We start from the raw sequence: 21,732 nt of genomic DNA, 5'->3' as shown, positions 1-21,732 counted from the left end.
TCCCCTCTCTACAAACACAGAACCCTACACTTCTACTTTCTCGTCATGTTAATTACATTCAACAGTCCATAGACAGATGACACCTAGGTCAGAAAATGGTATGAAAATGCACTCACACTAAAGTGACGGAGGAAAGGTATTTGAAGACGTCTGGGCCTGAGAAACATTCAATCGTTTTTATATATTATATTTTCTGACTCTCCATGTTCTGACCTTGCTAAACAACAATCATTTTAAAAACAAATTGCAGCAGCTCAATGAGTAAGGTATTATAGTATACCTCTGGAATTGGCTTGACCTGGTCTTCTTCCGTCTCTGCTCAGTTTCTGACTTTATTAACTCTCCTCTCCCACTTTCTGACCACAACCTTCTCTCCTTTACTATCAAATATTCTCTGCCTTCTCAGGTCATCCCTACGTATCAGACATACAGAAATCTACATGCCATTAACACTGTGAAACTCAAAGACAGTCTACAGTCCTCATTGTCCCCTATCTCTTCCTTCTCCTGTCCCAATCTGTCAGCCAAACTTTACAATAACACTCTCAAAAATGCATATAGATCTGGAATGGAGGATATTCTGTCAAGATCCAGCTGGTTCAGGAGAATGGAGTGACCAGACATCTGCCGTACTCCTTCTACCTGGGCTCGGAGAGAGGCATATGTTACTACCCTGGTCAACCGCGACTGTGCCATAGATGTGGGGGCAGACATCTGGCATTCAACTGTTTCCGTGTTAAGTGCTCACTATGTTGTCAGTTTGGGCATGTGAAGGACGATTGTACAGGTCCTGTCATCTGTAACCTGTGCTTAGGACCTGGACATACATTCCGGGGGTGTCCACATGCAGAACATAATAAAGAGGAAACCTTTAAAGAAGACATGGAGGAAGACCAGGAGGATGTCTCCATATGCGTAGATACGACCCCAGAACCTGGAAGTCCCAACGATGATGTGAGCCAAAGTACCAGTGACCTTCCTGCAGAGACGAATGTCCCATATGTGAATGCTGCACTAGTGTCACCAGCCACTGAAAATAGAGTTCATGCTAAAAGCGAAATATCTAGTCATTCCGTCACCAAAACATCTAAGCATCCGCCTGACACCCAGTGCCGCACCTGCCATGAGGCGAGGTGAGCCGACAGCCTCAGGCAGCGCCACCCCCTAGCCAAAAATGGGGGGCGGCATCAGTGGCATAAATACCGCGGTAGCAGCCGTAGCGGCTGCTACGGGGCCTGTGGCTTGAGGGCGGACATGCCGCTAGCCGACACACCCCCTCCCATATGCCCGGTGGCGCCGCTAGCAGCCGCTATGGCTGCTACTGCGGTAGCGACTCTACTACGGGGCCCACAACTCCGAGCCTCTAATATTTATGGGCCAGGCGACATGGTGCTAGCGACAGCCACCCCGTCTTGCAGTAATTGTACTTGCGTCTATAGCACGCAGGTACAAATACATGCATTAGTGCTGAATGGCCGGGCATGTTCCGTGCCCGACCATTCAACGCCTTACAATGACGCTGATTGGCGGGGCAAAATGACTTGCCCCGCCAATCAGCGCCTTTCAACAACGCAAGTGTCTCGATGACGTCATCGTGCCGCTTTCGTGCTTGAAAGGCTCTGATTGATGGGGCAAGTCATTCTGCACCGCCAATCGGCGCCTTGGAACGACACGTCGTTCTGCTCCAGCAGACCTGCTCAGAAGAGAGCAGATCTGCATTGCCACCGGACGGGATCATGTGAGTATGTAAAGTTGTTTTTTTTTCTCTACTAAAACTGTGAGTGGCATTATCTACAGTGCGGGCTCTATCTACAGGGGGGGGGTCGTCTATATGTGGGGATGTGGGCCACTATATACAGGGGGGGTCGGGTCTATATGTGGGCCACTATATACAAGGGGGTCTATATGGGGATCTGGGCTACTATATACTTGGGGTGTCTATTTGGGGATGTGGTGCACTATGCACAGGGGGGTATATTTGTGTGGATGTGGGCCACTGTCTACAGGAGGGTCTATATGTGGGGCACTATCTGCAGAGGGGTCTATATGTGTGGATGTGGGGCACTATATACAGGGGGGGTCTGTATGTGGGGATGTGGGGCACTATCAACAGGGGGTCTGTATATCGGGATGTGGGGCATTATATACAGGGGGAGCTATATGTGGGAATGTGGGGCACTATATACAGGGGGAGCTATATGTGGGACACTATATACAGGGGGAGCTATATGTGAGGTACTATCTACAGACACAATGTATGGTACTATTATAATCAGGGACACAGTGTATGGCGCTATTATATTTAGAGGTTTTGAGAATTTTAACTTTGTTTATAGTTGCAGAAATGTTTTAAAAGTGAGAAGCTGAATACTGAGCGGAAAACTGCAGAAATGGGTCATGGCCGGGAGAACTCATCATAGAGGTCTGGACCGGAGGGAGAAGAAAAGAACTAGAATTTGATATGTCACCGGTGAGTCACTTAATGTAAATGTTTATTCTGCCTCTAATCAGTAATGTAGTCACTGTGTGATCTGCAGCGAGATGATGGGTAGTATGATTTTTTTGGTGAAACCGCATTAAATTGCACTAAATTGAGCTGTATTTGTTCTGGCGCTTGGTTCTAGTGCTGCATTTATGTACTGAGCTTGGTTCTGGTGTTTATATATATAGATATATGCTGTATATATATGTACTGGGCTTTGTTCTGGTGATGTATTTATGTATGAGCTTGGATCTAGTGCTGTATATATGTTAGAGCTTGGTTGTCGTACTGTATTTATGTACTGAGCTTGGTTGTGGTACTGTGTATATATGTATGTATGTATACATATATATATATATATGTATGTATATATATATATATATATATATATATATATATATATATATATATATATATGAGCTTGGTTGTGGTACTTTATATATGTCATAGCTTGGTTCTAGTACTGTATTTATGTACTGAGCTTGGTTGTGGTACTGTATATACACTACCGTTCAAAAGTTTGGGGTCACCCAGACAATTTTGTGTTTTCCATGAAAACTCACACTTATATTTATCAAATGAGTTGCAAAATGACTAGAAAATATAGTCAAGACATTGACAAGGTTAGAAATAATGATTTTTATTTGAAATAATAATTTTTTCCTTCAAACTTTGCTTTCGTCAAAGAATGCTCCATTTGCAGCAATTACAGCATTGCAGACCTTTGGCATTCTAGCTGTTAATTTGCTGAGGTAATCGGGAGACATTTCCCCCCATGCTTCCAGAAGGCCCTCCCACAAGTTGGATTGGCTTGATGGGCACTTCTTGCGTACCATACGGTCAAGCTGCTCCCACAACAGCTCTATGGGGTTGAGATCTGGTGACTGCGCTGGCCACTCCATTACAGATAGAATAGATAGAATACCAGCTGCCTGCTTCTTCCCTAAATAGTTCTTGCATAATTTCGAGGTGTGCTTTGGGTCATTGTCCTGTTGTAGGATGAAATTGGCTCCAATCAAGCGCTGTCCACAGGGTATGTCATGGCGTTGCAAAATGGAGTGATAGCCTTCCTTATTCAAAATCCCTTTTACCTTGTACAAATCTCCCACTTTACCAGCACCAAAGCAACCCCAGACCATCACATTACCTCCACCATGCTTGACAGATGGCGTCAGGCACTCTTCCAGCATCTTTTCAGTTGTTCTGCGTCTCACAAATGTTCTTCTGTGTGATCCAAACACCTCAAACTTCGATTCGTCTGTCCATAACACTTTTTTCCAATCTTCCTCTGTCCAATGTCTGTGTGCTTTTGCCCATATTAATCTTTTTCCTTTTTATTAGCCAGTCTCAGATATGGCTTTTTCTTTGCCACTCTGCCCTGAAGGCCAGCATCCTGGAGTCGCCTCTTCACTGTAGACGTTGACACTGGCGTTTTGCGGGTACTATTTAATGAAGCTGCCAGTTGAGGACCTGTGAGGCGTCTATTTCTCAAACTAGAGACTCTAATGTACTTGTCTTGTTGCTCAGTTGTGCAGCGGGGCATCCCACTTCTCTTTCTACTCTGGTTAGAGCCTGTGTATGCTGTCCTCTGAAGGGAGTAGTACACACCGTTGTAGGAAATCTTCAGTTTCTTGGCAATTTCTCGCATGGAATAGCCTTCATTTCTAAGAACAAGAATAGACTGTCGAGTTTCACATGAAAGCTCTCTTTTTCTAGCCATTTTGAGAGTTTAATCGAACCCACAAATGTAATGCTCCAGATTCTCAACTAGCTCAAAGGAAGGTCAGTTTTATAGCTCCTCTAAACAGAAAAACTGTTTACAGCGGTGCTAACATAATTGCACAAGGGTTTTCAAGTGTTTTCTAATCATCCATTAGCCTTCTAACACAGTTAGCAAACACAATGTACCATTAGAACACTGGAGTGATGGTTGCTGGAAATGGGCCTCTATACACCTATGTAGATATTGCATTAAAAACCAGACGTTTGCAGCTAGAATAGTCATTTAGCACAGTAACAATGTATAGAGTGTATTTCTGATTAATTTAATGTTATCTTCATCGAAAAAAACTGTGCTTTTCTTTCAAAAATATTATATATATATATATATATATATATATATATGAGTTCGGTTCTGGAGCTGTAATTGTATAGGATATATCTATAGTAACAAAATTGCAGGGCAGATGGAATTGTTCTCAATTCATTGTATATTTCATGGGAACCTGTCTGGTAGTTTTAACCCCTTGAACCGCCACTGTGTGGTAATACATGACCTGACAATATTCCCCTGTATGTTTTTTCTCAGATGAAGCAAAATCTTTAAAATCCACTTTTAAAACGGCGCACACAATATGCTAATTACTCATTAAAGGGTCATGGGGCGGTGCCGCTATCCTGACGAGTCAAATAGTCCTGCCTCCAAATCAAACTTTCCATGTTTGATTGACATCCCCTAGCTGATACAACTTTCTCGGATGCGCCATTTCCTTGTGCCACTATATACAAAGGGGGGCTGCGTGGCACTATATAAAAGGGGAGCTGTGTGGCACTGTACACATGGGGGAGCTGTGTGGCACTATATACAAGGGGCCGTGTGGCAGTACTAAGGGGGGGCTGTGTGGCACTATTTACAAGGTGGAGGGCTGTGGCTCTATCTATAGGGGGCTGTGTGTGGCGCAAACTACAGGGGTCTGTTTGTGGCACTATCTACTAAGGGGGGCTGTGCATAACTATATACAAGGGAGGGGGGCTGTGTGTGGCACTATATACAGTGGGAGCTGTATATCGCTATATACTAGGGGGACTTTATGGCGATATCTACAGGGGGGCTGTATGGCACTATCTACAAGAGGGAGGTGGGGGTCGCTATTTAACAAGTGGGGTGTGACACTGTTTATAGGCGGGGCTGTATAGCACTGTCTACAGGGGGGCTGTATGGCACATTCTACAGGGGGCACTATCTATAAGGGGGACTGCTTGTGGCACCTGGGGGGAGGCCCCATTCAAGACTTTTGTCTGCCTGCTATGGGGCCCAGTCTTTCCTAGTTACGCCCCTGGACGGCATTTTTAACCAGGGAAGGACTGGACCGGGGGGAGGGGGCATGCCTTATTTTACTTAGCTGACGTGCCGCATGATGGTGCCCATCTGTAAGAACACTCCTCCTCCTCTCTGACGCTGTACACAGCACGCGCCGCCAGAGAGGAGCAGGTCTGCAGAAGGAGAGGTCGAGTGCTCTCTCCTCAAGAAGAGGAGTGACGAGATGCATGATGCACGAGGTGAGCGGTGAGTGTTGGCCTGTATGTATTAAAAACTGAGCGCCACTTACAGCGCTCACGCTCCTGCCTTCACTAATTTTAAAGGTGTTGGTCGGCTGTAGCTGGGGGACCGGGACCCGGGAGTATACTGCAAGGGAGGTCTGGGCATTTTACTGACAGCCAAGGGCTCTATAAGGGGGGAATAATACACCCCATAGAGCCCTCACGATATTATAATGGAAGGATAGGGGGATGCAGGGGAGGGGCGGTCTGAGCATCTGACTTACTGCAGAGGGCTCTATAGGGGGGAGTATTCCGCCCCCCCCTTTAAAGCAGTCAGTCGGATGATCAGACCCCCCTAACCTTTCAGTATAGTAACTAGTGAGGGCTCTATGGGGGGATTATTCCCCCCTATAGAGCCCTCTGCTGTCAGTAAAACGCCCAAACCCCCCCTTGCAGTATACTCCCGTCCCCCCAGCGTCGGCCGACCCCTTTTAAATTAGTAGGGGCAGGATCGAGCTGTTACCGATCACATCTAAGTTCATAACTTAGATGTGATCTATAATAGGTGACCTAATGGATTCAGATCTCAGCACTAGATACAGCTGCTCTGTATACAGAATACAAAGCAGCTGTATCCTAAAAAGTACAAATCATTTTCGATAAAAAGTAATTAAAACTTGAACCAATCACATTTATAGATATATTCATATATATATATTAAAAATAAGTTTTTAAAGGTGTACATAGCCTTTAAACTGTAACTAAACTTTTATCATATCATACTGACATGTCAGAAGTTTTCATTGGTGGGGGACAAAGCACTGAGACCCCCACCAATCGCTAAAACGAAGCCGCTGAAGTGCTCGTGTGAGCGCACAGCTGCTTCGTGTCTTTTCGGCTATTTCCGGAAATAAATGTATCGGTGTACACAGATACATTTATTTCCGGAAAAAACCGAACAGACACGAAGCGGATGATCATTCACACAAGTGCTTCAGCTGCTTCGTTCTAGTGATTGGTGGGGGTCTCTGTGCTCGGACCCCCACCAATCCAAACTTCTGACATGTCACTATGACATGTCAGAAGTTTGTCGAACGTTTAGATACACTTTAAGCTTTTTTTCAATAAAATGGTTAAAGTGGATTGTGTGGAAGAGTTATTTCAATAAAACTTTTTTTTTTTATGTCTCTGTTTTTTAATACTTCATTACAGCCTTAGTAATGGCAGTTGTCTGATTGAGAGCGTCCATTACTAAGAAGCGGCTTAGTGTTAGCCAGTAAAAAGGCTATCACTAACCCCCTATTATTACCCCACTACCCACCACCACCAGGAGTACCGGGAAGAGCTGGGTACGATCCAGTACCCGACCATCTGAAGTGAAGGGTACTGGGGTGACTGCAGGCTGGTACTATCAGGCTAGGAAGGGCCAAAAACCATGGCCCTTCCCACCTTGGTAATGCTCGGAGGCCGCTGATTTATTGTATCTGGCTGGTTATGAAAAATGGAGGGGATCTCACATAATTTTTTTTTCATTTATTTTTAAAAATGACGTGGGGTTCCCCCTATTTTTCATAACTAGCCAGATACAATAAAGCAGCTGCAGCCTAGCATAACCAAATTGGGAAGGGCCACATCTTTTGGCCCTTCCCAGCCTGATAATACCAGCCTGCGGCCTAACCGTCGTTTCAGATTGCCATGTACTGAATCGTACTCGACTCTTCCCAGTATCCCTGGTGGCAGTGGGAATAGGGGTAATAATAGGGGTTAGTGATAGCCTTGTTACTGGCTAATGCTAAGCCCCAGCCTTAGTAATTGAACACCGTCAATCAGACAGCAGCCATTACTAAGGCCATAATAAAGTATTAAAAAAAAGACATAAGAATTTTTTTTTATTGAAATCAAACCCCCCCCCCCATGCAAACCTCTTTCACAATTTATCTTTTTTTTTTTTTTAAAGTAGATCATTTAAGTAGCCCAATGAATCTACGACGTAGTCTGAACGGTCTAGCGGAACCTACCAAAAAAAAAGTTAGCAGTATAAAAATTAAAAATTTCATTTGCCACAATAGAAACCCCTGCTCCTCCATTTGCTCTTGTAGGCCACAGCCTGGTTTAAAGCCTGTGAGCCCGCTCCATATTCCCCCACCCGGAAGCCTTTTCTAACAAAGACAAACATCCAAGCCCTGGCTGTAACGTCCACGGCCGCGGACTGTCGTTTCGACTTAAAACTGGATGGCCGCGGCCATGGACTTGTGAGTGCTGGTTGACATCTCCTTCCTAGGAGATGCCACCACTCACTTCCGCTCCACTCTGCAGCATCCTCTAGGGTGTGAAAAATATCACTAATCACCCTGGACTATAAAAAGGGCTCTGCCCTTTCACTCCTTGCCTGAGCATTGTTGTGTATACCCATGTTAGTCTTAGCAAATGGTCCCTTAGTGTTATCCTGTTCCCGTGCCCTGCTACCTGTATCCTTTATCCCGTGCTGTATTTGTTCCTGTTCCTTAGAGTGGTGGAGTTGTGTTGTGCCACATGTGACGCCTGCTGTTTTACACCACATCTGGTGTCATCTACCACGCCTGATATCATCCGCCGCATGTGGCGTCCTCTGCCTTCAAATTCATCTGTGCCTAAGTCGCTGCTACTGTCTGGCCTATCAAAGGAACTCTTGTACTAGGACTTTGTATAGACTGTTGTTTGGCCAGCTGCTACTCCCCTACGGTGGTGCGGCCTAGTGGGTCCACATACCCATGGATCGTGACACCAGCTATATCTTGCAAAGACCTACATCAAGTCTGCCAAAAGAATGTGGGAAAAAGTGAACTTTTTGGCCATATTTCCAAAAGGTATGTTTGGCGTACAGCCAACACTGCATATCACAAAAAGAACTCCATACCCACAGTGAAGCGTGGTGGAAGCAGCATTATGGAGCATGGTGGAGGCAACATTATGGAGCATGGTGGAGGCAGCATTATGGAGCACGGTGGAGGCAGCATTATGGAGCACGGTGGAGGCAGCAATATGGAGCACGGTGGAGGCAGCAATATGGAGCACGGTGGAGGCAGCAATATGGAGCACGGTGGAGGCAGCATTATGGAGCACGGTGGAGGCAGCATTATGGAGCACGATGGAGGCAGCATTATGGAGCACGGTGGGGGCAGCATTATAGAGCACGGTGGGGGCAGCATTATGGAGCACGGTGGGGGCAGCATTATGGAGCACGGTGGGGGCAGCATTATGGAGCAAGGTGGAGGCAGCATTATGGAGCACGGTGGAGGCAGCATTATGCAGCACGGTGGAGGCAGCATTATGGAGCACGGTGGGGGCAGCATTATGGAGCACAGTGGGGGCAGCATTATGGAGCACGGTGGAGGCAGCATTATGGAGCACGGTGGAGGCAGCATTATGGAGCAAGGTGGAGGCAGCATTATGGAGCACGGTGGAGGCAGCATTATGGAGCACGGTGGAGGCAGAATTATGGAGCACGGTGGAGGCAGCATTATGCTTTGGGGCTGTTTTTCTGCAGCGGGAACTGGGGCCATAGTCAAGGTGGAGGGAATTATGAACAGTTCCAAATATCAGTCAATATTGGCACAAAACCTACAGCCTCTGCTAAAAAGCTCAAGATTAAGAGGAATTTCAACTTTCAGCACAACAACGACCCAAAGCAGAGCCTCCAAATCAACAAAAGAATGGCTTCACCAGAAGAAGATCAAAGTTTTGGAATGGCCCAGCCAGAGCCCAGACCTGAATCTCATTTGAAATCTGTGGGGTGACCTGTAGAGGGCTGTACTCAGGAGATGCCCTCGCAATCTGACAGATTTGGAGCTTTAGCAAGGAAGAGTGGGCAACAATTGCCGAGTCAAGATGTGCTATGCTGATAGACTCTACCCAAAAAGACTGAATGCTGTCATAAAGTCAAAGGGTAATTCAACCAAGTATTAGTTTAAGGGTGTGCGTGTGTGCGTGTGTGTGTGTGTGTGTGTGTGTGTGTATATCTACATATATATATATATATATATATATATATATAGCAATAGAATGCAGCAGCACTCACTAGAAACACGTGTAGGTGCCAAGCAAGTCGTCCAGATCCAAGGACAAGGCAGTACATAAAAATAGAAATCTTGCAGCACTCCAAAAGTGTGAAAAAAAGTGGTTTTATTCAGCCAACAAACAGCTTTTGGAGTGCTGCAAGATTTCTATTTATATATATATATATATATATATATATATATATATATATATATATATATATATATATATGTGTGTGTGTGTGTGTGTGTGTGTGTGTGTGTGTGTGTGTGTGTGTGTGTTACAGGAGAGAGAGCAGGCAGCTCTGCAGCACAACTCCTTGCAATTAACCCCTTAACGCTCAGTGATGTACTATTCCGTCAAGCCGACGCAGGGCCGCCATCAGGGGGTATTAGGGGTAGTACTGTAGGGGGCCCGGCCAAACTTAATTGAAAGGGGGGCCCGGCAACTGCCGCGACTTGCTTTTGGTAGAAAAAAACAAGCCCCTGCAATGGGGCCTGTTCTTTTCACCAAAACAATGTCGTGAGCTGCTGCGGGCCCCCGAGCTGCGGGCCCCCCTCTCATCACCGCCGCCGCGCCGCGAAACACCACCGCTTGCGCGCGTACGAGCGCGCACGACCGCAAGCGCGCGCCCACGTGCGAACGACCAGGCGCGCCGCCGAGAGGGAGCAACACAAGTACATCGACGGGGAAGGACAGCCACACAGGGACAGCGGCGCATGGTTACTTACCTGCTGGCCCGCCTCCGACTCCGCCTCCTCCTTGTCCTCCTCCGCCTCCTCGTCCTCCTTGTCCTCCTCCGCCTCCTCGTCCAACTCCACCTCCGACTCCGCCTCCTCGTCCTCCTCCTCGTCCGACTCCGCCTCCTCCTCCTTCTCCAGAGCGTAGCTGCGTAAGGAGAGGGGGAGGAGTCTAGTTCTTGCGCGGCGGCAGTTCTACGATCCCCGCCATTTTCTGGAGCCTGGAGGTGAAGGACGACGTCTGGACCGAAGACATCGCCTGAAGAGGACTGGAGTGGGAGCATCTCTTCTGACATGGTGAGTAAAGTGTGTCAAAGTGCTGTTTAAGTATGGCCCTGTTCACACAGAGTATTTTGCAGGCCGAAAAAATCTGCCTCAATATTCCTTAAAGAATTTTGAGGCAGATTTTGACCTGCCCACACTATCTTGCTGCGTTTTTTGCTGCGTTTTTTGCCCGCTGCGATTGAGGACAGCAGACAAAAAACGCAGGGAAAAATGCATTTTCTGCCTCCCATTTATTTCGATGGGAGGTCAGAGGCGGAACCGCGGCAAGAAAGGACATGCTGCTTTTTCTTTTTTCTGCGACTTACTTTCATTGATTTCAGATTAAATCAATGGGAGGCGGTTTTGGAAGTTTTTTGGTGCTGATTCTGACGCAGTGTACGAGTCAATATCAAGGCCCAAAAACTGTGTGAACTGTGCCTTATTGTTAGGGCTTATTCAGACGAACGTGTAATACATCCGTGCAACGTGTGTGATTTTCACGCGCTTCGCACGGACCTATGTTACTCTATGGGGCCGTGCAGACTGTCAGTGATTTTCACGCAGCGTGTGTCCGTGTGTCCGCTGCGTAAAACTCACGACATGTCCGATATTTGTGCATTGTTCGCGCATCACGCACCCATTGAAGTCAATGGGTGCGTGAAAATCACGCCCAGCACTTCCGCAGCAGTATGAACTATGAATGAAAACAGAAAAGCACCACGTGCTACAAACAGAGTGTCATAATGATGGCGGCTGCGCGAAAATCACGCAGCCACGCATCATACGCTGCTGCCACACGGAGCTGTTATGGACCTTTTGCATGCGCAGAACGCCACGTTTTTGCGCACGCAAAAAGCACACGCTTGTGTAAATCCGGCCTTAGGGTAGGAACACACTAGGCATGAACGCTGCGGATTTTATGCAACACATTTTATTGTGGATAATACGCAGCGTATGCGTATTAGAGTCGCAGCAGAGTGGATGAGATTTGAACAAATCTCATCCACACGCTGCAAAAATAATGGACCGGCTTTTTAAGCCGCAGCATGTCAATTTATTCTGTGGAATCGCTGCTCCTCTGTTGCGGAAATGCTGCGGTTCTACCGCAAAAATCACACATGAGAAAAAAAAGGTACTTTTTTACATTTATAAAAAAGTTTAGACTTGCCCCGGTCGTAGTCCAAGTGACGCGATCCTCTATTATTAGCGCAGCCCGGAATAGAGGATCGCGTCACCAGGACTACGGCCGGGGCAAGTCTAAACTTTTTTATAAATTTAAAAAAGTGCCTTTTTTTTTTTTCTCATGTGTGATTTTTGCGGCAGAACCGCAGCATTTCCGCAACAGAGGAGCAGCGATTCCACAGAATAAATTGACATGCTGCGGCTTAAAAAGCCAAAAGCCACACTGCAGGTCCATTATTTTTGCAGCGTGTGAATGAGATTTGTTCATATCTCATCCCCTCTGCTGCGACTGTAATACGCTGCGGATTATCCACAATAAAATGTGTTGCATAAAATCCGCAGCGTTCGTGCCTAGTGTGTTCCTACCCTAAGGCCGGATTTACACAAGCGTGTGCTTTTTGCGTGCGCATGCAAAAGGTCCATAACCGCTCCGTGTGTCAGCAGCGTATGATGCGTGGCTAGGTGATTTTCGCGCAGCCGCCATTATTATGACACTCTGTTTGTAGCACGTGGTGCTTTTCTGTTTTCATTCATAGTTTATACTGCTGCGGAAGTGCTGGGCGTGATTTTCACGCACCCATTGACGTCAATGGGTGCGTGATGCGCGAACAATGCACAAATATAGGACATGTCGTGAGTTTTACGCAGCGGACACACGGACACACGCTGCGTGAAAATCACTGACAGTCTGAACGGCCCCATAGAGTAATATAGGTCCGTGCGAGGCGCGTGAAAATCACGCACGTTGCACGGATGTATTACACGTTCGTCTGAATAAGCCCTAACAATAAGGCCTAGTTCACAGAGTTTTTGGGCCTTGATATTGACTCGGACACTGCGTCAGAATCAGCACCAAAAAAATTTCCAAAACCACCTCCCATTGATTTAATCTGAAATCAATGTGAGCCAGTCGCGGAAAAAAGAAAAATCAGCACGTCCTTTTTTGCCGCGGTTCTGCCTCTGACCTCCCATCTAAATCAATGGGAGGCAGAAAATGCATTTTTCGCTGCGTTTTTTGTCTGCTGTCCTCAATCGCCGCGGGCAAAAAACGCGGCAAGATAGTGTGGGCAGGTCAAAATCTGCCTCAAAATTCGGTGCGCAGTTCCAGGAGGGTGCGCATACGCGGGAGTTTGCGGGTGTGCGCGATCGGTCGCACGGGCGGCAGTGTTTGACGACCCCCATGCTACCCAGGGCCGCCATCAGGGGGGGTATTATGGGTACTGATGTGAGAGGCCCGGCCAAACCTAATTGAAAGGGGGGCCCGCAGCTCACGACATTCTTTTGGTGAAAAAAACAAGCCCCATTGCAGGGGCCTGATTGGTAGAAAAAAAAGGCAAGTCGCGGCAGTTGCCGGGCCCCCCTTTCAATTAGGTTTGGCCGGGCCTCTCACATCAGTACCCATAATACCCCCCCTGATGGCGGCCCTGGGTACCATAATATAGTGCTGGACGGAGTACCGTTAACAGGCGGTGCCACGGTAGGGGGGCCCAGAAAATTTAGCTGTAGGGGGCCCTGAAATTCCTGATGGCGGCCCTGTGCCGACGGCCCCATTCGCGCTCAATGACGGAGCCGTCTTTCCGACACATACAGGAGCTGTGACAGCTGCTGTCTTGTACAGCGGTTGCCGCAGCTTCTATAGCAGGGACCGATTGCTGTGTCCCCGCTGATTAACCCCTTAAAAGCCACGTTCAATAGCGATCACAGCTTTTTAGGGGTTAAGCTACCATTGCCGGCCTGCTACACGATAACGGCCGGCGATGGTGGCTATGGCAACCGGACACCTAACAATGGCGTCCAGCTATGGCATCGACGGAAGCCTAGTGGGTCCTGACAAAGTCAGGACCCACTTTGCTTGCTGTCAGTGAGTAGCTGACAGCTCTAATACACTGCACTACGCATGTAGTGCAGTGTATTAGAATTGCGATCAGGGCCTACTGCCCTAAAGTCCCCTAGTGGGACAAAGTAAGAAAGTAAAAAAAAAAGTAAAAAAAAGATGTGTAAAAATAAGAAAATAAAAGTAATAAAAGTAAAAATCCCCCTTTTTCCCTTATCAGTCCTTTATTATTAATAAAAATATATAAACAAACAAATAAACCATACATAATTGGTATCGCCGCATCCGTAACGGCCTGAACTACAAAATTTGTTATTTATCCCGCGCGGTGAATGCCGTAAAAGAAAATAATAATAAACCGTACCACAATCACAATTGTTTGGTCACTTCACCTTCCAAAAAATGGAATAAAAAGAGATCAAAAAGTCGCATGTACCTAAATATGGTCCTGATCGAAACTACAGTTCGTTACGCAAAAAAATAAGTCCTCGCACGGCTTTCTTGATGGAAAAATAAAAAAGTTCTGGCTCTTAGAATAAGGTAACACAAAAAGTACATGATTTTTTACAAAAAGTATTTTATTGTGCAAACGCCATAAGACATAAAAAAACTATAAACATCTGGTATCGCCGTAATCGTATCGCCCCGCAGAATAAAGTGGATATTTCATTTATAGCGCACGGTGAATGCTGTAAAAAAAATAGAATAAAGAACAATAGTAGAATTGCGTTTAAAAAAGCTGCATGCACCCCATCAAAACTACAATGAATTCCTCAAGGGGTCTAGTTTCCAAAATGGGGTCACTTTTGGGGGGTTTCCACTGTTTTGGCACCACAAGACCTCTTCAAACCGGACATGGTGCCTAATAAAAATGAGGCCTCAAAATCCACTAGGTGCGCCTTTGCTTCGGAGGCCGGCGCTTCAGTCCATTACCGCACTAGGGCCACATGTGGGATATTTCTCAAAACTGCAGAATCTGGGCAATAAGTATTGAGTTGTGTTTCTCTGGTAAAACCTTTTGTGTTATTGTAACACCTGCAGAGAAAGCATTGTATATAGAGGATGCTGCAGTTAATGCCAAGCAGGGACTCGCATCAACAGACATTAGCACTTCTTCTTCTGAAGTGCAGTGGACTACGTGTCCCAGCACCACTTGCTTCTCTATACCCCTGCAGCCTAGGAGAGGAGCAGCAGAGGGGAGCACTGATTGGCTGAGCAGGGGATTGTGGGACAAGGCTGAGCAGGGAGGAGAGAAAGTGGCCATCTTTGGGAGAGACACATGGTGAGGAGATAGGGAGACTGTGAGTGCATTGCAGAGAGAAGAGAGTCCTGCACTGGGCACACAGCACAGAGACCCAGAGACAGTCCTGACAGCCCAGCAGTTCACTGTATGAGAGGAAGAAATGCTGCAGCAGCATCACCTCTGCAAAACAGCCTGATTCCAGGGAGGTTCCCTGCTCTGCAGCACAGGAGGATTTTGCCTGCCACTCCATTGTCGTCCAGGCGTCTGAACGCTGCGGCCCCGAGCTGGATCCCAGGGGAATATCAACTTTGCTACAAGAAGTAGTGAGTACACATTGCTGGAACTTATTGTGCTGATATTGAGGACTTAGTGAGAGAACTGTTCTTGAGAGGAAGTTCAGTATCTAAGTGCACCAACGGTTCCTGAAAAGCGCGCCAATGTCTGCGGCAACAGGGCCCCAACGTTTGGACTCTGTTCATTGCATTACTGCAGCCATTAGTACAGTATAAGTGTGTGCCGGCTATTACCATCAGTATGAGTGTGTGCCGGCTATTACCAGCAGTATAAGTGTGTGCCGGCTATTACCAGCAGTATGAGTGTGTGCCGGCTATTACCAGCAGTATGAGTGTGTGCCGGCTATTACCAGCAGTATAAGTGTGTGCCGGCTATTACCAGCAGTATGAGTGTGTTCCGGCTATTACCAGCAGTATGAGTGTGTGCCGGCTATTACCAGCAGTATAAGTGTGTGCCGGCTATTACCAGCAGTATAAGTGTGTGCCGGCTATTACCAGCAGTATAAGTGTGTGCCGGCTATTACCAGCAGTATAAGTGTGTGCCGGCTATTACCAGCAGTATAAGTGTGTGCCGGCTATTACCGGCAGTATAAGTGTGTGCCGGCTATTACCAGCAGTATGAGTGTGTGCCGGCTATTACCAGCAGTATAAGTGTGTACCGGCTATTACCAGCAGTATAAGTGTGTGCCGGCTATTACCAGCAGTATAAGTGTGTGCCGGCTATTACCAGCAGTATAAGTGTGTGCCGGCTATTACCGGCAGTATAAGTGTGTGCCGGCTATTACCAGCAGTATGAGTGTGGGTCAGTGATCATTATCCTGTGTGGGTCACTGATATACTGTATATGTTTGGTGAAGACAGTATTCTAACCCTTTGTTATCCCCATAACATTTCAGGGAATATTGATAAGTGTTGTACCAGCCAGGCCTGGCATATAGCTCATGCCCACCACTAGGGGGTCAATCACACAGAACTGTAACTGTTATGTTATTTGTGCTTTATTTCTTTATTTGCATCATTCTTATTCAGATCGCCCTTGTTTACCTTTCCCTAAATAAAACGGTTGAGTAGTTTCACCATAACCGCTTGTGAGTGTGTACTGAGCTCAGGTGGGGGTTTCCCGGGTCGACCCTGGCAGAAGAGGAATACCCTCCTGCTTTCCTACAGAGCTCCCAGCAAGATTCGAGTGGAGGCACTGCGCCATAGTGAGGTGAGAACTACACTACACCCTGCCTACAGAGGTCGGCCCAAAGGGGTGTTACATTATAAAAAAAAAATGGTATAAAAAGTATTTTCTGACAAAAAAAAGGAAATATGTAAATTTCACCTCTACTTTGCTCTAAATTCCTGTGAAACATCTAAAGGGTTCATAAACTTTCTAAATGCTGTTGTGAATACTTTGAGAGGTCTAGTTTCTAAAATGGGGTGTGTCATAGGGGTTTCTAATATATAGGCCCCTCAAAGCAACTTCAGAACTGAACTGGAACCTAAAAAAAGAAAAAATTAGGCAATACTTTGCTTCTTACATTATACTGATAATGAGCAGTGCCCACCCCGAGATGAACCCAGTTTTGACCGTTTGTATAAACGGAGACCCCTATTAGACCGTTTCAGTGCCCTATTTTCCCAAGCATACACCCCCGAGAAGTGTATTTCTATTGATGAGTCCTTGGTACATTTTAAAGGGGGGCTTCAATTCCGCCAGTACCTGCCGATTAAGAGGGCAAGGTATGGTGTGAAGATGTATAAGCTGTGCGAGTGCATCAGGGTATAACTACAAATTTAGGATATATGAAGGGAAGGACAGCCGTATTCAGCCCCCAGAATGCCCCCCTTACTGGCAGTTAATGCAAAAATTGTGTTGGATTTGGTGCACCCACTGCTGGACCAGGGTTACCACCTCTACCTGGATCATTTTTATACCAGCATCCCACTCTTCAAGTGCCTCGCTTCCAGAAGTCCTGCGGCATGCGGCACTGCTAGAAAAAAATCTGAGAGGCCTCCCTAAGACTCTGCTTGGACAAACAAGAGGGGGTGAGAGCAGGGCACAATCTAGCAGCAACATATTGTGTGTCAACTATAAGGACAAGAGAGATATCCTTGTATTGACAGCAATACATGGCCACACCAGTACAGATACCCCCAAACCAGACTGCATACTGGACTACAATAGGTACATGGGAGGTGTGGACTTGTCAGATCAAGTCCTGAAGCCCTACAGCACCATGCGGTGTGGTATAAGAAGCTGGCCGGGCACATCATACAGATGGCATTGTACAATGTGTACGTGCTACGTCGATGTGCAGGCCAGAGGGGAACTTTCCTGGAATTTCAAGAGGTGGTTATCAAGAGCCTAATCTTTAGGGACCAAGAAGGGGGGCACCCAGTACTTCTGGAAGCGAGGCCACACGCATCATTCCAGGGCAACACTTTCCAGGAGAAGTTCCCCAAACTGTCAAGAAAGTAAAATGTCAAAAGAGGTGCAAAGTCTGCTATAAGAGGGGGGTAAGGGAGGACACAATATATCAATGTGACACGTTTCCTGAAAAACTAAGGCTCTGTATGAAAGTGTTTTAAAATGTATCATACATCCCTTGATTTTCAATCTCACCAGTTTTACTTACCCTGATGTACTCCGCACAGCTTATCCTCCCTCGTCTTTCCCCTCTGGGCCCTGCTGTGTGCCCAGGCAGCTGATAACAGCCACATTGAGGGTATTGACATACCCTTGAGAACCCACATTACAGTTTATGGGGTGTATGTCTCCGGTCAAAATGCTCACTACACCTCTAGATGAATGCCTTAAGGGTGTAGTTTTTAAACCGGGGGTCACTTCTCGGGGGTTTCAACTGTACTGGTACCTCAGGGGCTTCTGCATACATGACCGCACCAGAAAATCCCCAGTAGGCCAAATAGTGGTCCTTTCCTTCTGAGCCCTCCCATGGGCCCAAACGGCAGTTTATCACCACGAATGGGGTATTGCGGCACTCAGAACAAATTGGGCAACAAAATGGAGTATTTTATTTCTTGTGAAAATAAGAAATTTTGAGCTAAAACTACATATTATTGGAAAAAATTTATTTTGTTTTAATTCCCAGCCCAATTCAAATAAGTTCTGTGAAAAAACTGAGGTCAAGAGACTTCCGGTTCCGGCGCTGGGATGTGAGGACGGAGCTGCATGAGCTCCAGAAGCCCTGATCCCCTAACCCATCGACGCCACACACCCGCAGGATATAACCACCCAGGCGTTTGGAGGAGAGTTGTGTGACAAGAACCGGGCGGTTTATGGGGAGATATCTCCTCCGGAGCGGCAGCAGAGAGATCTCCTGCCCGGCCGAACACAGCACACGAGGTGAGGCGCCATCCAAGATGGCGGCGCCGCTGCAGCCATCACTTTCACAGAGCCGGTCTCAGAGCCCAGAAATACAGAGGGAAATGTTATCGCCGTCGGTAATGACTGACTCTCAGATTGATTATCGGAAGCTGGCAATTGAGGTGGCTACCCAACTGGCCCCCGACATCAGAGACTCCCTAATAGCCACAGTCACAACAACGCTCCAAAAACTCCAAAATGAGGTGACATCTCATGGCAATCGACTAGATGAATTGGAACAGCGGGTTGGTCTCATGGAAGATGAATCCGCAGGGGCACATACCTGCATTAGAGGCCTAATGCGAGATAACACAAAACTCAGGGACCACTTAGAAGATCTTGAGAATCGTTCCAGAAGGAATAATCTACGGATAGTAGGACTGCCTGAGCATATTAGACCGCAGCTTCTCCAGGGCATCTGCGAGACGGAGTTACCAGAAGCGCTAGGCCTGACCAGATCTTGCAGAGTGGAAAGGGCGCACCGAGTGGGCCCCCCTGGTCCGAGCGCCAACGCCAAAGGAGAGCCGCAAATCAGACCGCGCCAGGTGATCATGCGTTACTTGGATTACAATGATAAAGAGGAACTTCTGCGCACTTTCCGGAACCGTAACACCCCTCTGCATATAAGGGGTGCAAAAATCATCCTGTTTGCAGATTATTCGGCAGAAGTCACAAGGCGTCGGAGAGCATTTGGAGGGGTCTGCACCTCCCTTTACAAACGCAAAATCAAATTCCAACTACAATATCCGGCCACCTTGAGGATCATGCAGACGGATGGCACCACCAAGATATTCCACAATCCTGAGGAGGCGGCATTATATGTAGACAAGATTCCTGGACTTCGGGGCCCTAGAAAATCGGGAGAGGAGACGGCGAGTCAAGGTACAGGAGGGGAAGGACCCCGTGCACCAGTTTCTCCACCGAGGGACTGTACATGGTCAGATATCGCCTGCAATTCCACTTCCTCACCCAAGCAACAACGGGCAGAATCGTCTAAGACGCCACACCGACAACGCTCAGAAAACCGGCTTGCAACCATCCCGGACTAATAAGTATCTCATAGGGGCTCCATGAGCGCATTTGATTGTGCCTTATATATTCATGTGGCAATTGGTTCGGGTGGGATGTTATTTTGACAAAATTCCTGCTATAATAGGCATAAGCACTTGTACCCGTGATGTATAGGAAGTCCAACTTATTTTAATATTTTAAAAATTTGAAATATGAAGATCCAGTATGTCACGAAAAGATGGCGGGAAGGGGAGGGGGGATGGGTCACAGACCAGAAAAAAGTGAAGTTATGTATGCCAATTTAAAGTTTGTCTCACAGGAAATGCTGGTGACATTCCTGGATGGGCATTTTGTTGTTAAAGGTTGTGCCAATTCTCTGGCACCAAATGTAAATGTTGTTATTGTAATGTTGGGAGCAATCTGGAGCAGACGCCGCCGAGCGGCTACCAAGGCAGCAAAGCACTCTTGCCTAGAAATAGATATATATGACCAGTCAATAGTGAACCTTTTCGGAACGCCCAATTTATGCAGCTGACCTCATGGAATGTAAAGGGGCTCAGGTCCCCTAACAAGAGAATGATGGTACTCCGTCACTTAAAAAAACTCCATACAGACATCGCTCTTTTTCAGGAGACACATTTGGAGGAGAGCGACTTCCACCGCATGAAAAAATTGTGGGTGGGCCAAGTATACGGCTCTTCAGCTTGTGGCCGTAAAGCGGGGGTACTTATTTTAATAAATAGAAACCTGGTACATGAGGTAATTCATACTGATGCAGATAAGGAAGGGCGACTGCTCCATATTACTCTAAGCACACCATGCGGGGTATTAAGCATTTATAACGTGTATGGACCTAACAGTGATAATATTTTGTTTTTCAATGGTTTGGAGAGGGCCCTTCTGTCAGATAATGTCCAGCACAAAATAGTGGGAGGTGATTTTAATTCAGTTTCTGATCACAAGGAGGATAGGCGCACACACAATTCACAAAGCACGGAATTCATTCCTACAAGGGCCCCCAGAAAACAGGACCGAGTGTTAGGACCCCTGATGGAAAGAACACACTTAATAGATCCCTGGAGAAGGGGTAACCCGGATGCCCGGGAATTTACGCATTACTCCCACGCTCAACAGTCCTGGTCCAGGATAGACTACCTTTTTAATATCTCCAACATTACAACCGAGGCAGGGGGTCGCCGAGATAGGGGACCTAGTGATCTCAGATCACGCCCCGGTACGGGTAGATTTCCAGGAAATATATCCAAGAGGAACAGACTTCATATGGAGATTCCCGGCTCATTTAGCAACTGATGACACCTTTGTGAGACAGCTAAGAGGGTGGTGGTTAGAATACACGTCGACGAATTCAGGACACAGAGATGACCCCTCACTGTTCTGGGATACGACCAAGGCAGTGCTGAGGGGGAGGATAATGGCATATACCGTCAGCAGAAAACGGGAAATAACGCAAAAATTTAATGCCTCTAGTGCTACACTGAGGGCAACTTATACAGCATACTTGGCACACCCCACATTGGATGCTAGACAGGCCTGGATTCAGGCAAAACAATCTTTTGACGAGTGGGCAGCTCAGAAAGAAACACTGCATACTCGAGACTTTGAAGCTACTTTACATAAGTTTGGAAATAAGGCGGGTAAACTTTTGGCCAATATGGCTCGAGGAAAACGCTCAGTGCAACACATAGCGAAATTGAGGGATCATAATGGGCGAGAAACATGCGATCCATCTAGTATTAACACCATCCTGGCCAAATTCTATGAGGAGCTGTACTCTGATACATCTTCCCTTGCGCTGACAGACACACTGTTAGACAAGGTCACTTTACCGGTCATTTCCGTGGAACAGCTGCAACTGCTAAATGCCATGGTCACAAGGGAGGAGGTAGATGAGGCAATAAGAAACCTAAAAAATAGTAAGGCACCTGGCCCAGATGGGCTGACCGGCGAATTTTTTAAAGTAATGCGGGAACAGATTACGGAGACTTTGGTACAG

Source organism: Rhinoderma darwinii, chromosome 5 (assembly GCF_050947455.1).
Source record: "Rhinoderma darwinii isolate aRhiDar2 chromosome 5, aRhiDar2.hap1, whole genome shotgun sequence".
NCBI classification, from domain to species: domain Eukaryota; kingdom Metazoa; phylum Chordata; class Amphibia; order Anura; family Rhinodermatidae; genus Rhinoderma; species Rhinoderma darwinii.
The sequence above is the reverse complement of the archived record's forward strand: the minus strand, read 5'-3'. Positions refer to the sequence as shown.